At 31.3% G+C, this 13,968-nt stretch overlaps 1 protein-coding gene across 1 annotated transcript in view; it reads right to left on the reverse strand.

The window, feature by feature from the left end:
* Positions 1–10,337, reverse strand: part of LOC139499546 (heat shock 70 kDa protein 12B-like) — a 35,514-nt gene extending 25,177 nt beyond the window's left edge. Inside the window, exon 1 of the mRNA XM_071288269.1 lies at positions 10,260–10,337. The gene's annotated coding sequence lies outside the window, so the exon portion shown is untranslated. The remainder of the gene's footprint in view (positions 1–10,259) is intronic.
* Between the last annotated feature and the right edge of the window lie 3,631 nt (positions 10,338–13,968).

Raw genomic sequence — 13,968 nt, forward strand, 5'->3', positions numbered from 1 at the left:
AACATTTATGTTGTAATCAAACAATTTCTTTATTTTACATGTAGGACTTCACAGATGTAAATTGCTTTTGCGATATTTAGAAAATGCGATCTGTCTTAACTCGATTTAAATGGATTATACTTGTAGCTATTTGATGGGTTACCTGAGGTAACCCTTTCATGACAGAATACTTAGTAGATACTTTGCTAGTATCTGTATTTATGCTGAAATAAACCAACCTCTACATTTTCAATGTAGGAATTCATTGAAGTTATATTGTTTGTGTGATGTATATGTAAAAGGTGATCTGAATTAACTTGAGTTAAATAGGTTGTAATTGCTGTTATTGTTTGGGTTACCTCAGGTATTCTTAGTAGATACTTTGCTAGTGTATACATTTGTATTTTAGTTACACAATTTCTTAATTTAGAAATGTAGGACTTCATAGATTTGTATTGTTTATTTGATGCATATATATTTAAAGGTGCCTGAGTTAACTTGAAATAAAAAGGTTATCTTTGTTGTTATTGTTATGGTTACCCGAGGTTATCCTGTCATGTAAGAATACTTCGTAGATAGTTTTCCAGAATATACATTTAAGTTGTAATAAACCATTTACTTTTTTATAAATTTGAACTTAATAGATGTGTATTTTTTATATGATATTTAGGAAAGGCGACTTAAGTTAACTTGATTTTAATTGGTTATATTTACTGTTATTTTTGGGGTTACCTCAGCTGTTATGAAAGAATACTTCGTAGATACTTTGCTGGTATATGCATAGATGTTGTAATTACACAATTTCTTAAATTTAAAATGTAGGAATTCATACATTTGTATTGTTTATGGGATGTATAGATATATGTTACCTGAGTTAACTTGAGTTAAATAGGTTGTATTTGTTGTTATTATTGGGTTACCTGAGGTAACCCTGTAATCAATGAATTCTTCGTAGATACTTTGCTAGTGTTTACATTAATTGTAATAAACAAACTTCTTTATTTCAAATGTAGGACTTCATGAAAGTTGTATTGTTTATGTGATGCACATGTAAAGGTGACCTCAGTTAACTTCAGTTAAGTGGGTTATATTTGTAATTATGTCTGGGGTTACCTCAGGTACCCATGTTATGAAGAATGCTTTTTAGATAGTTTGCTAGAGAAAACATTTATGTTGTAATCGAACAATGTCTTTGTTTAAATGTAGGATTTCATAGATGTGTAATATTTATGTGATATTTAGAAAATGCGATTTGTCTTAACTCGAATGGATTATACTTGTTATTATTTTATTGGTTACCTGAGGTAACCCGGTAATGGCAGAATACATTGTAGATACTTTGCTAGTATATGCATTTATGGTGTAATAAACCAATTTCTTCATTTTCAATGTAGGAATTCATTGAAGTTATATTGTTTATGTGATGTATATGTAAAGGTGATCTGAATTAACTTCAGTTAAATTGGTTGTAATTGCTGTTATTGCTTGGGTTACCTCAGGTAACCCTGTTATGAAAAAAATATTAATAGATACTTTGCTAGTGTAAACATTTGTATTTTAATCACACAAATTCTTAATTTAAAAATGTAGGACTTCATAGATTTGTATTGTTTATTTGATGTTATTGTTATGGTTACCCGAGGTTATCCTGTCATGTAAGAATACTTTGTAGATAGTTTTCCAGAATATACATTTAAGTTGTAATAAACGATTTACTTTTTTATAAATTTGAACTTTATAGATGTGAATTGTTTATATGATATTTCGGAAAGGCGATTTAAGTTAACTTTATTTGAATTGATTATATTTACTGTTATTTTTGGGGTTACCTGAGGTAACCCTGTTATGAAAGAATACTTCGTAGATACTTTGCTGGTATATGCATTGATGTTGTAATTACACAATTTCTTAATTTAAAATGTAGTACTTCGTAGATTTGTATTGTTTATGCGATGTATAGATATATGTTACCTGAGTAAACTTGAGTTAAATGGGTTGTATTTGATGTTATTATTAGGTTACCTGAGGTAACCCTGTCTCAAGTAACCCTGTAATGAATGAATTCTTCGTAGATACTTTGCTAGTGTTTACATTTATTGTAATAAACAAACTTCTTTATTTCAAATGTAGGACTTCATGAAAGTTGTATTGTTTATGTGATGTACATGTAAAGGTGAACTCAGTTAACTTCAGTTAAGTGGGTTATATTTGTAATTATGTCTGAGGTTACCTCAGGTACCCATGACATGAAGAATGCTTTTTAAATAGTTTGCTATTGTAAACATTTATATTTCTTTGTTTTAAATGTAGCACTTCATATATGTGTATTGTTTATGTGATAAACCGGAAAGGCGACTTAAGTTAACTTGATATGAATGGATAATACTTGTTGCTATTTTATGGATTACCTGAGGTAACCATGTCATGACAGCATACTTAGTAGATACTTTGCTAGTATATGCATTTATGGTGTAATAAACCAACTTCTTAATTTTTAATGTAGAAATTCATTGAAGTTATATTGTTTATGTGATGTATATGTAAAGGTGATCTGAATTAACTTGAGTTAAATAAGTTTTATTTGTTGTTTTTGTATTGGTTACCTCAGGTAACCCTGCTATGAAAGAATTCTTAGTATATACTTTGTAAGTGTATACATTTATATTTTAATTACACAATTTCTTAATTTAAAAATGTAGGACTTCATAGATTTGTATTGTTTATGTGATGCATATATACAAATGTATTTAAAGGTGATACCTGAGTTAACTTGAGTTATATGGGTTGTATTTTTTGTTATTATTGGGTTACCTGATGTAACCCTGTAATGAATGAATTCTTTGTAGATACTTTGCTATTGTTTACATTAATTGTAATTTACAAACTTCTTTATTTCAAATGTAGGACTTCATGAAAGTTGTATTGTTTATGTGATGCACATGTTAAGGTGACCTCAGTTAACTTCAGTTGGGTGGGTTATCTTTGTAATTATGTCTGGGGTTACCTCAGGTACCCATGTTATTAAGAATGCTTTTGAGATAGTTTGCTAGTGTAAACATTTATGTTGTAATCGGACAATTTCTTTATTTTAAATGTAGGACTTCATAGATGTGTATTGTTTATGTGATATATCTGAAAGGCGACTTAAGTTAACTTGATATGAATGGATACTACTTGTTGCTATTTCTTGGGTTACCTGAGGTAACCCTGTCATGACAGAATATTTAGTAGATACTTTGCTGGTATATGCATTTATGGTGTAATAAATCAACTTCTTCATTTTCAATGTAGGAATTCTTTGAAGTTATATTGTTTTTGTGATGTATATGTAAAGGTGATATGAATTTACTTGAGTTAAATAGGTTGTATTTGTTGTTATTGTATTGGTTACCTCAGGTAACCCTGCTATGAAAGAATTCTTAGTAGATACTTTGCATTTGTATACATTTATATTGTAATTCGACAATTTTTTAATTTGAAATGTAGGACTTCATAGATTTGTATTGTTTATGTGATGTATATATATAAAGGTGACCTCAGTTAACTTGAGTTAGATTGGTTATCTTTGTTATTATTGTTATGGTTACCTGAGGTAACCCTGTAATGAATGAATCCTTCGTAGACACTTTGCTAGTGTTTACATTAATTGTAATAAACAAACTTCTTTATTTTAAATGTAGGACTTCATGAAAGTTGTATTGTTTATGTGATGCACATGTAAAGGTGACCTCAGTTAACTTCAGTTAAGTGGGTTATATTTGTAATTATGTCTGGGGTTACCTCAGGTACCCATGTTATGAAGAATGCTTTTGAGATAGTTTGCTAGTGTAAACATTTATTTTGTAATCGGACAATTTCTTTATTTTAAATGTAGGACTTCATAGATGTGTATTGTTTATTTGATATTTCTGAAAGGCGACTTAAGTTAACTTGATATGAATGGATAATACTTGTTTCTATTTCATGGGTTACCTGAGGTAACCCTGTCATGACAGAATATTTAGTAGATACTTTGCTAGTATATGCATTTATGGTGTAATAAACCAACTTCTTCATTTTAAATGTAGGAATTCATTAAAGTTATATTGTTTATGTGATGTATATGTAAAGGTGATTTGAATTAACTTGAGTTAAATAGGTTGTATTTGTTGTTATTGTATTGGCTACCTCAGGTAACCCTGCTATGAAAGAATTCTTAGCAGATACTTTGCTTGTTTATACATTTGTATTGTAATTCCACAATTTTTTAATTTGAAATGTAGGACTTCATAGATTTGTATTGTTTATGTGATGTATATATATTTAAAGGTGACCTCAGTTAACTTGAGTTAGATGGGTTATCTTTGTTGTTATTGTTATGGTTACCTGAGGTAACCCTGTAATGAATGAATATTTCGTAGATACTTTTGGTAGTGTTTACATTTATTGTAATAAACAAACGTCTTTATTTTAAATGCAGGACTGCATGAAAGTTGTATTGTTTATGTGATGCACATGTAAAGGTGACCTCAGTTTACTTCAGTTAAGTTAAGTGGGTTATATTTGTTATTATGTCTGGGGTTACCTCAGGTACCCATGTTATAAAGAATGCCTATAAGATAGTTTGCTAGTGAAAACATTTATGTTGTAATCAAACAATTTCTTTATTTTACATGTAGGCCTCATAGATGTGTATTGTTTATGTGATATATCGGAAAAACGACTTTAGTTAACTTGATATCAATGGATAATACTTGTTGCTATTTTATGGGTTACCTGAGGTAACCCTGTCATAACAAAATATTTAGTAGATACTTTGCTAGTATATGAATTTATGCTGTAATAAACCACTTTCTTCTTTTGTTATGTAGGAATTCGTTGAAATTATATTGTTTATGTGATGTATATGTAAAGGTGATTTGAATTAACTTGAGTTAAATAGGTTGTATTTGCTGTTATTGTTTGGGTTACCGCAGGTTACCCTGTTATGAAAGAATGTTTAGTACATACTGTGCTTGTGTATACATTAATATTTTAATTACACAATTTTTTAATTTAGAATGTAGGACTTCATAGATTTGTATTGTTTATGCGATGTATATATAAAGTTACCTCAGTTGACTTGAGTTTAATGGTTGTATTTGTTGTTATTATTGGGGTTACCTCAGGTAACCCTATCATGAATGAATACTTCAGATCATTAATTGAACTTTTATAAAAAAAAAAGTTTATAATTTTACCAGCCATCCCCACCCTACACGTACATACGAAATGAATGATCGGTGAATACAAATAATAAAATCATTTGGGAAGTTTGTTGACCTCTTTGGTATTTGGTCACATTAAAATTTGGTATTAAGATCTATCTAAATAAGAACTATATTTTCGTGCGTATTTAATCAATGACGCATTACCACGATTACCTCAGGGCATACAGCAGCGGACCTAACTTCCACCTGTGTGTGATTATCAGTCAAACAAGGATCATGGGAAGCAATTACTATATTTAATTGCTTCTTCTGTAGAACTTTTTATTTCCATATGCGGATTTAGGGGGGGGCAGGGGGCCCGGGCCCCCCTTTTTGGGAAAAAACTTGGTTGCTTATATATGGAATCACTGAAGCGTGACTGGAGCGGGCCCCCTCTTAGGTCAGTCAGTGGGCCCCCACTTATGAAAATTTCTGGATCCGCCACTGATTTCATCGCAATAATGCAGATTTGATTCGATTCAGCAACATTGAAAACTATATTCGTTTTTGCTTTAAATAATTGGTTAGTGGGTTGTATTGTAAATTTGTTATTATAATTATCCTATTCATCGTGTTATAAAGATTTGTTCATACGATGCAGATACATCGTACGAACGATAGTTTTTCGATGTGTCAATGTTCCTGAAATAGTCAAATCAACAAATTGACTAATTATTATTATTATAATCCAAACAACGCAACTAGCAATATGAATGTGTGTCTTAAAATCAATATGTGCAGTACTTTACGAATGTATGGTTATAAGATACGCTGCATTAAAAAGTATATCACAAAAATACTGAACTCTACGGAAGCCTATTAGGGTCCCCTTTTTATTTTTTATTTATGTCGTCATTACGCAATAGATATCTCGTAATTACGAGATAATCATTGTTTTATCTCGTAATTACGACATACTAATCGTGTAATTACGAGTTAAATATAGCGTAATAACGAAAAAATTATCGCATAATTTCTTGAAAAATATCTCGTAATTATGAGATAAAAATTCATTTTGGCAAGTAGATTAAGAGGAGATTTTTGAAAAAGATTGCAAAAATTTACGAGAAATAGTGAAAATTTACTTAATTGCAGAAATAACTTTAAAGGGCAATGACTCCTTAAGGGCTTAATTGACAATTTTGGTTATTTGACTTATTTGTAGATCTTACTTGGCTGAACCTTTTTACTGCTACAGTTTATATTTATCTATTATAATATTCAAGAAAATAACCAAAAACTGTAAAAAAAAAAATCATTAAAATTACCAATTCAGGGACAGCATCTTAACAACGGGAAGTCTGAAAATGTTTACCCTGTCCTATTTGCTCTAAACGCTTTAGTTTCAGAGATATCAACCATAAACTACATTTTAACCCCCCCACCCCACCCCACCCCACCCCCCATGTTCTATTGTAATCCATGGTGGCCATCTTGGTTGGTGGGCGGGGTCTTTGGATACATTTGTTAAACTAGAAACACTAAGGATGATTAAGGCCAAGTTTGGTTATATTATGCCCAGTGGTTTCAGAGGAGAAGATTTTTGTAAAAGTTAACGGACGACGACGGACGCCAAGTGATGGGAAAAGATCACTTGACTTTTTAGGTCAGGTGAGCTAATAAAAACGGGCGTTTCATTTGGTGCCCCGGAAGGGTAATCATGATCTGTATATCTATATATATATATATGTAATTTTATCTCTTAATTATGAGATAGTTTTCTCGTAATTATGCAATAATTATCCCGTAATTACGAGATAAAAAAAAGTCTTAATAAATAGTTATTATCTCGTAATTACGCGATAGTTTTTCGTAATTACGAGATAAATAAAACAAGTTGCTTTCTTAAAAAAAAAAAGAAAAGCAATACATGAACCTAACACCGCTGACTGCCGGGTCACCAAATTTAAAGATTGTTGCTGAATTTGTGTTTGCTTTTGAATTGAAATAATTGACTGTGAATAGAAGAAGCCAGTTGAACGTACTTATTTACAGCTTCTATTTGAATAGTTATTTTAAAGCTCGACTATTTTATATATTACTTGGGAATGTACATATTTTCATTGGCAAATCCTAATTTCTACTAACCGGATGACTTATGCAAATTACACAAACCTATCGCAATATAAATTTATGCACTCAGTTTGCTTTATAATCTGGAATTTTGGATGCATTTATTTTATCTATCATATCTTTATATTTTGTGTCCTAAATGAATGCCTTTATATTCTCAACTCGTATTTGAAGCTGTCTTTACTCATGGTAGATGTTGTATTTGGTTAAACCTGTGGCATGCAATTGATTGGGACGCTTATGAAGAGACTTATTTTGGTCTCATAAAACATCTCAGATTTTAAGGATTTCCTGGTTTTACTTAAATCCATTCAAACATTATACAGAGAAACTTAGTTTTGCCAAAGAATTTTTAATTCAGAAGTTTATGAATACCTGTACACACTTTCAAAATAACCAATTTATATAAAAAGGTATGTAGATATAAAAAACGCAAGACACGAGTTAAGTCTTCAAAAAAAAAGCATCAGTGACGCTCGACTGATGAAAAAAATTAAAAGGCTAAATACATTACAAAGTTAAAAAATCTATTCCTTGGGTAGACAATCCTCGGCTTTTTGAAAAGGTCAAAGTTTATAATAGGACAGTGACTCAAAAAAGAAACAAAAGAGAAACAACTCGAGGTCAGAATACCGTTAGAAATGATGACCGTGCTTGAAAGTCACATGTAAAGCTCTTTCTGTCGTGTCCTGAATCAGATAACGAAAACGAAAAAATCAGCTTCCACGAGTGAATTTAATAGTATTGCATGCAAGTATTATTTTAGCGCACGAAATAGTAAATAAAAAAGCATCTCACTGATACTCAGGAAAAGAATACGCATTTGCATCATCACAGATCTTAATCTAATAGTTGAAATCGAATGCATGCCAAACGGCCTACATTAAATGTTTTGACTCCGGATTAATTGACATTTTATCCGGAATTTTTGAGAACGCAAACCGATATATATAGTGAGCTTTTGAAATGTGAATGAAGCAAGACGTGTAGGATAGTTGGTCAATACTAACAGTATAAAATAATCAACATTGGGGTTGTAATTAAATTTTGTTGTAATTATTGTAAATTATTTGTACGGTTCAGTGTTGTGAGCTGCAAGGATTTAAAATCATGCTTTATGAATTGAAAACACACAAGTATTTTTATTCACGACTGTTTAAAATTTAAATATTTAATAAATTGATCTAACTTTCCGTTTTATGGATATATTACAATACAAAAAATAAATAATATTTACTCATAAAAAATAAAAACAAATATGGTATGAAATAATTAATGTAGAAATATAATGATTATAATTGTTTATACACATTTTTTTTTGTAGGATGCAAGAATTTATTTAGATTTAATTCTTATGTTTCCTTTACAAATGAATATTTGTACCCTCAGGGGGTTCATGCAAAAAATTGTGAGCCTAATAGTCTTTCGTGGAACTCCGAGAAAAATTCAAAACGGAAAGTCCCTAATCAAATGGCAAAATCAAATTATTAAAGTTTATCGTGACATCCATTCTTACATCATTTTGTACATCATTCTATTGGGTTCAAACTGCGTGTTAATGGTAAGATCACAATTTAAACAACGTACTACTTAACAATAGTGTGTTTGTTCTAAAAAAATCGTTTATTGTTCCGTCTAGTTTGTTTTACATTTGTCATTTCGGATCATTTTATAACTTGCTATGCGGTATGGGTTTTGTTCATTGTCGAAGGACTTACGGTGGCCTATATTTTCTACCTTCTTCGTCAGCTCTGGTGGAGTGTTGTCTCATTAGCAATTATGCTACACCTTCTCAATTTCATATAAATTCCTCTGAATGTACAAAGATACAATAGATATAGGAAGATGTGGTGTGAGTGCCAATGAGACAACTCTCCATCCAAATAACAATTTAAAAAAAGTAAAACATTATAGGTCAATGTACGGCCTTCAACACGGAGCCTTGGCTCACACCGAACAACAAGCTATAAAGGGCCCCAAAATTACTAGTGTTGAAATATTCAAACGGGAAAACCAACGGTCTACATACTTTAGTATCACCCAATCTGTACAAATCATTTTAGACGTGGCCATGGTTCTGTCAGTTTTTATCTGGACATTTCTGTCTCATTAGGACATCATAACCTAATGTAAGTTACTTGATGTACCCGTGCATATACCATGCCATATCTAACAGTTAAACTCATGCCGTCTGTTTGACTGTGCGTGATTTATAAAATACGTACCAACATACAGTCGAATTAGGAACATTACAAAAAATGCTTCTGATGGAAAATTGTTAAATTATTTGAAATTTAAACAAAATGTTGTTTATGGAAACGTATATATCTGATCATTCGCTTCTAATTGAATTAGAAATGAAATAATTTGCCAAAAATGCTCATATGGCCTTGTTGGAGATGTTTTGTTTTAACATCATGTGAAAAATTTAACTCTGATAGAGATGATCTTAATGACTTTGTTTACCAAAAAAATCCAATTTTTCTATACCGTACAAATAGCAAAATAATCGTTCATCTATAAACCTAGCTGTTGAGACAATAATACTTCACGGATATAAAGGGGGGGGTCCTACGGCTGCATGGGGTACCGTCCCTTTTTTCATCGGAAAATTTGGTTGAGTATATAGGGAAAAGCTGAAGCATGACTGTAGCGGGCACTCTCTTATGGAATTCAGTACCCCACCCACTTATAGAAAAAGTTCTGAATCCGCCACGGTTTGTTTACATCCACGAAATTTGGTCAGTGGTAGATAGTTGTCAAATTGGGAGTCATACCATATCCCTTTATTTTTATGTTGGACAATATTTTTTTCCTAAAAATTGTATGAGTTTAATATTGATACGTGTCATCACAACGAGGTCATAACAGAAACGAAACTGAAAGTCACAGTTTCGACCTGTTCAAATTTTAATTGATTTTTTTTATCCATTGCAAAAAAAAATACCGCATCGAAAAACATATTTTAAATATTCAAACCTTTCAATCTGTTCTCAATATGTCAAAACTTACATCCAGGCTAGGACGTTATATATTACTTTTCCAGGAACCAGGATGTTTATTTCACTGTAACCTGTAGAAACGACCTTACTGTCGAATACCTTTTTTAAGCTATTGTTTCAAGCTAGTCTTAATATAAATACGTTTGTATATTACTAAAAGCAGGACAAAAAAATATATATCAGCAGCTTTTCTTCATCAAGTTCAATGCGTTATTGGTATGTTAATGACTTATGTATGTTTACCAAAGAAAACTTTAATTAATGCAGTTGTAAAAACAGACAAGGTGTTCTGGTTTAAATGGCATGTACGAGTGAAAAGGTAAAGTTTCAATCCATGCAGCAGTCTCGATCTTTTTTTTCCTTCTTTTATACTAAATGGCATCCCCCCTTTTTTTTCTATCGGCTCTATCAAGTATAAAATTTGTTTTTTTTAACGCGGAGTGTACTTCTAACCTTATGAATCAAGTTTATAAATTATGTTCCAATTAAATACAAAATTGAGGCTCTAAAGTTTGTTTAATCGTTGGTTGCTCAACTTCCAGTGGTAAATATTTCATGCACGTTCAGGACGATAAAGGAGCATAGTAATGGGCCGGGGTACCTTCATGACGGTTGAATAACGGGAAAAAAAATTGCCAAATGACGTTAACGGTAATTTTTGGTGCATGACGATAAGATATATATACACTTTCTTTTAGACGTTAAACAAATCGACTGATTTTGACTAATCCCGTTAATTTTTTTCTCCAAAAATGACGATAACGATAGTTATTTGAGACCTCTGACGATTCACGATAAGGATATATTGACGAATCACGGCAAAAAATTAACCAATTTGACGCTAACGGTAGTCGAAAATGACCGTCTGACGCCTGACGGTAAAGGGCATTACTACCCTCATAATTAAAGGCTTAGAGCCGGCTGTGTCGATCACCTAGTTATATGTGCATCTACAAAAATAAACATACTCATAAATTGAAACTAGATTAGATTTTATGACACAAATCTCTTATGGTTTATGTATTATTATTCATATTATATATTGAAAACCTACCTGAGACCGCTTAAATGAGGATGAGACCCTTCTGGTCTTTTAAAGAAAAAAAAATTAGGTAAATACAAACCCGACTAAAAGGAATTTGGGTACACTTCCTGTCTTTTATGTTAAGACCAGGGGGGTCTCACCCTCATTTAAGCGGTCTCATGTAGATTTTCACTATATATTTCTTTTTTTGGGCTTTCCATAAATATTTTTATTTTTATATAGCGTGATCGGTTTTACTTTTTGTTTTAAGAAATATCATATATAAAAGTACATCTTTGAGGTTCCATTTTTGACAAAAATCTATATTACATAAAGACAAATATGCCAGTTAGAAAAGGGTTTATATTCGAGATTTTCAACTAAATTTTGAATATCCAACCGACTGCTAGCAGCCGGTTGGCTATTGAATATCGAATATCGCCGAATAACGAACCGGCTGCTAACTTCACATACATTCATTTTTGCTATTTAAAAAGGTATTCTATCTGTAACATGGTAAAAAGATTTGAAGAAAAAGGCAAAAATACTAAATATGGGTAAAAATGGTGAATCAAGAGCAACAGCTCCAAAAAAGGAGTCAACTGACGATTACAACTCAACTTTTTGATCAATTTTGCAATTTTAAGTTTTTAACTATCTAGTATATTAAGACAAAAGCGCATTAAAAATATTGTATAATTTTCAATAACCCCAATAAGGAGCTGGTTGGCAATTATGGTCATGGTGGTTTATTTGTAGACTTTGTCTTGCTTATCATTTTTGCTATTTAAAAAGTGTCTCTCTATCTATAATAGTTTTCAAGATGATTGGAAAAACAGTAAGTTTGGTGAAAACGTTTACTACAAAAAGGAGTTGACATACGATTTCGAGAATGTAGACTTATTTGTAGATCATGACTTGCTGATCATTTTTGCTTATTTATGTTACACTATCTATCTAAATGTAGTTCTTAAGATATGAGGCAAAATCACAAGAAATTTGTATATAAATCACAAAATTTTGAATGTTAAAATAGAGAAAGGAAATGGGGAATATGTCAAAGCGACAACAACCCGACCATAGAGCAGACAACAGCTGAAGGCCATACATGGGTTTTCAATATAAGAGAAACTCCCGCACCCGGAGACGTCCTTCAGCAGGCATATAATTTAAACAAATATGTATACTAGTTCAGTAATTATGGAATTTGATCCTGCCAGAATTTCTTTATTCATAGGGATTTTCAAGATAAAAGACAACTATTTTAGCCAAGTCAGCTATGTTGACTGACAGGCTAAATCATATATGACACTTTTTCAAACTAGATACTCCAATGATAATTTTGGCCAACTGTGGTTAAATCAAGTCGTTTCAGAAAAAGAAGTATTTGAAAGTTAAAGAACGCAGGGTGCCAAGTAATGAGAACAGCTCACTTGGCCCTGAGGGCTAGGTGAACTAAAAAAATAAAGTTTATTTTTCCAGGTGATACCTCAAAAGTTTTCACATTTGATGTATTCATATCTGTTATCATAAATATCTGCCTGCATCTAACTGTACTGCTTTAAAAGACCAAACTTCGCGAATGGAAAACCATGTGCCAGCAAAATATTCAATATTTTATTTCACTGTGGTCAGATTATAAAAGAATAATAGAATTCATTGTGCAAAAACAGCTAGATATATGCATAAAGATGATAAATTTGAACTTATATAACATTCAAAGTTTGAAAATTAGTTCCAATTAAACTGACCCAATCACAAACTTTTTAAAACAAATCCCAAAAACCTGAAAAATACACAACTAAGTGTTGCCTCCTAACACAAAAATAAATGGGTTTATAATGGATAGATACTTGTAAAGACAATTGTTTACATTTGACCTCAGCACTGTATGAAAAGATACTTTTTTTACACTAGTCATTTTGGCGCTCTATAGCTTGCTGTTCAGTGCATGCCAAGGCTTCGTGTTGAAGGCCTTACAAATCATTGTTAACTTTTTATAGATTTTGACTTGGATAGAGAGTTGTCTCATACCACATTTTATTTATATTGAAACTACTTATAGTGTATGTCAAAAGTCAGACGTACTTAATATATGAATATTCTGCAGTTATACTGTATGAAATCTGGTGTGCACTATTTCTTAGACATATCAGGACAAGGGGCTTTAATAGCTGTTCTACATATTGCAATCAACAAAGGAATGCAGTGCACAATACTTACAGCCAGAGCCAGACATAGATAATCCATAGCCTTCAGCAGTCCTTTCTTCTATGAATAATTTAAGTTGGGGGGGAGTATGTCAATATGATAAATATCCAATGACACCAATACCCATAAACGGGTGTATAAAAAGCAGACACAAAAAAAAAGAAATATGACATTAACAACATTTATTTTTAATATATTTACGTAACTGACTTGCAGTTAAGTATAAATTCAAATTTGCAGATTAACATTGCTAATATAATTTAAAATGGTTCTGTTGTAATTGGTTGAACATATGAACAATTATAAATAATATCAGTAACAAAGAAATGATAAATATATGTTAGAGCTGTTTAAAAAAGTAAATGTTATTATTTAAACTTATAATAATTTAAGCATGGTGCTTTTGGAATGATAAATAAAATATAAAAACAGAAGTTAATTGATGGTGATT

The sequence above is a fragment of the Mytilus edulis genome, chromosome 12, assembly GCF_963676685.1.
Source record: "Mytilus edulis chromosome 12, xbMytEdul2.2, whole genome shotgun sequence".
Taxonomy (NCBI): domain Eukaryota; kingdom Metazoa; phylum Mollusca; class Bivalvia; order Mytilida; family Mytilidae; genus Mytilus; species Mytilus edulis.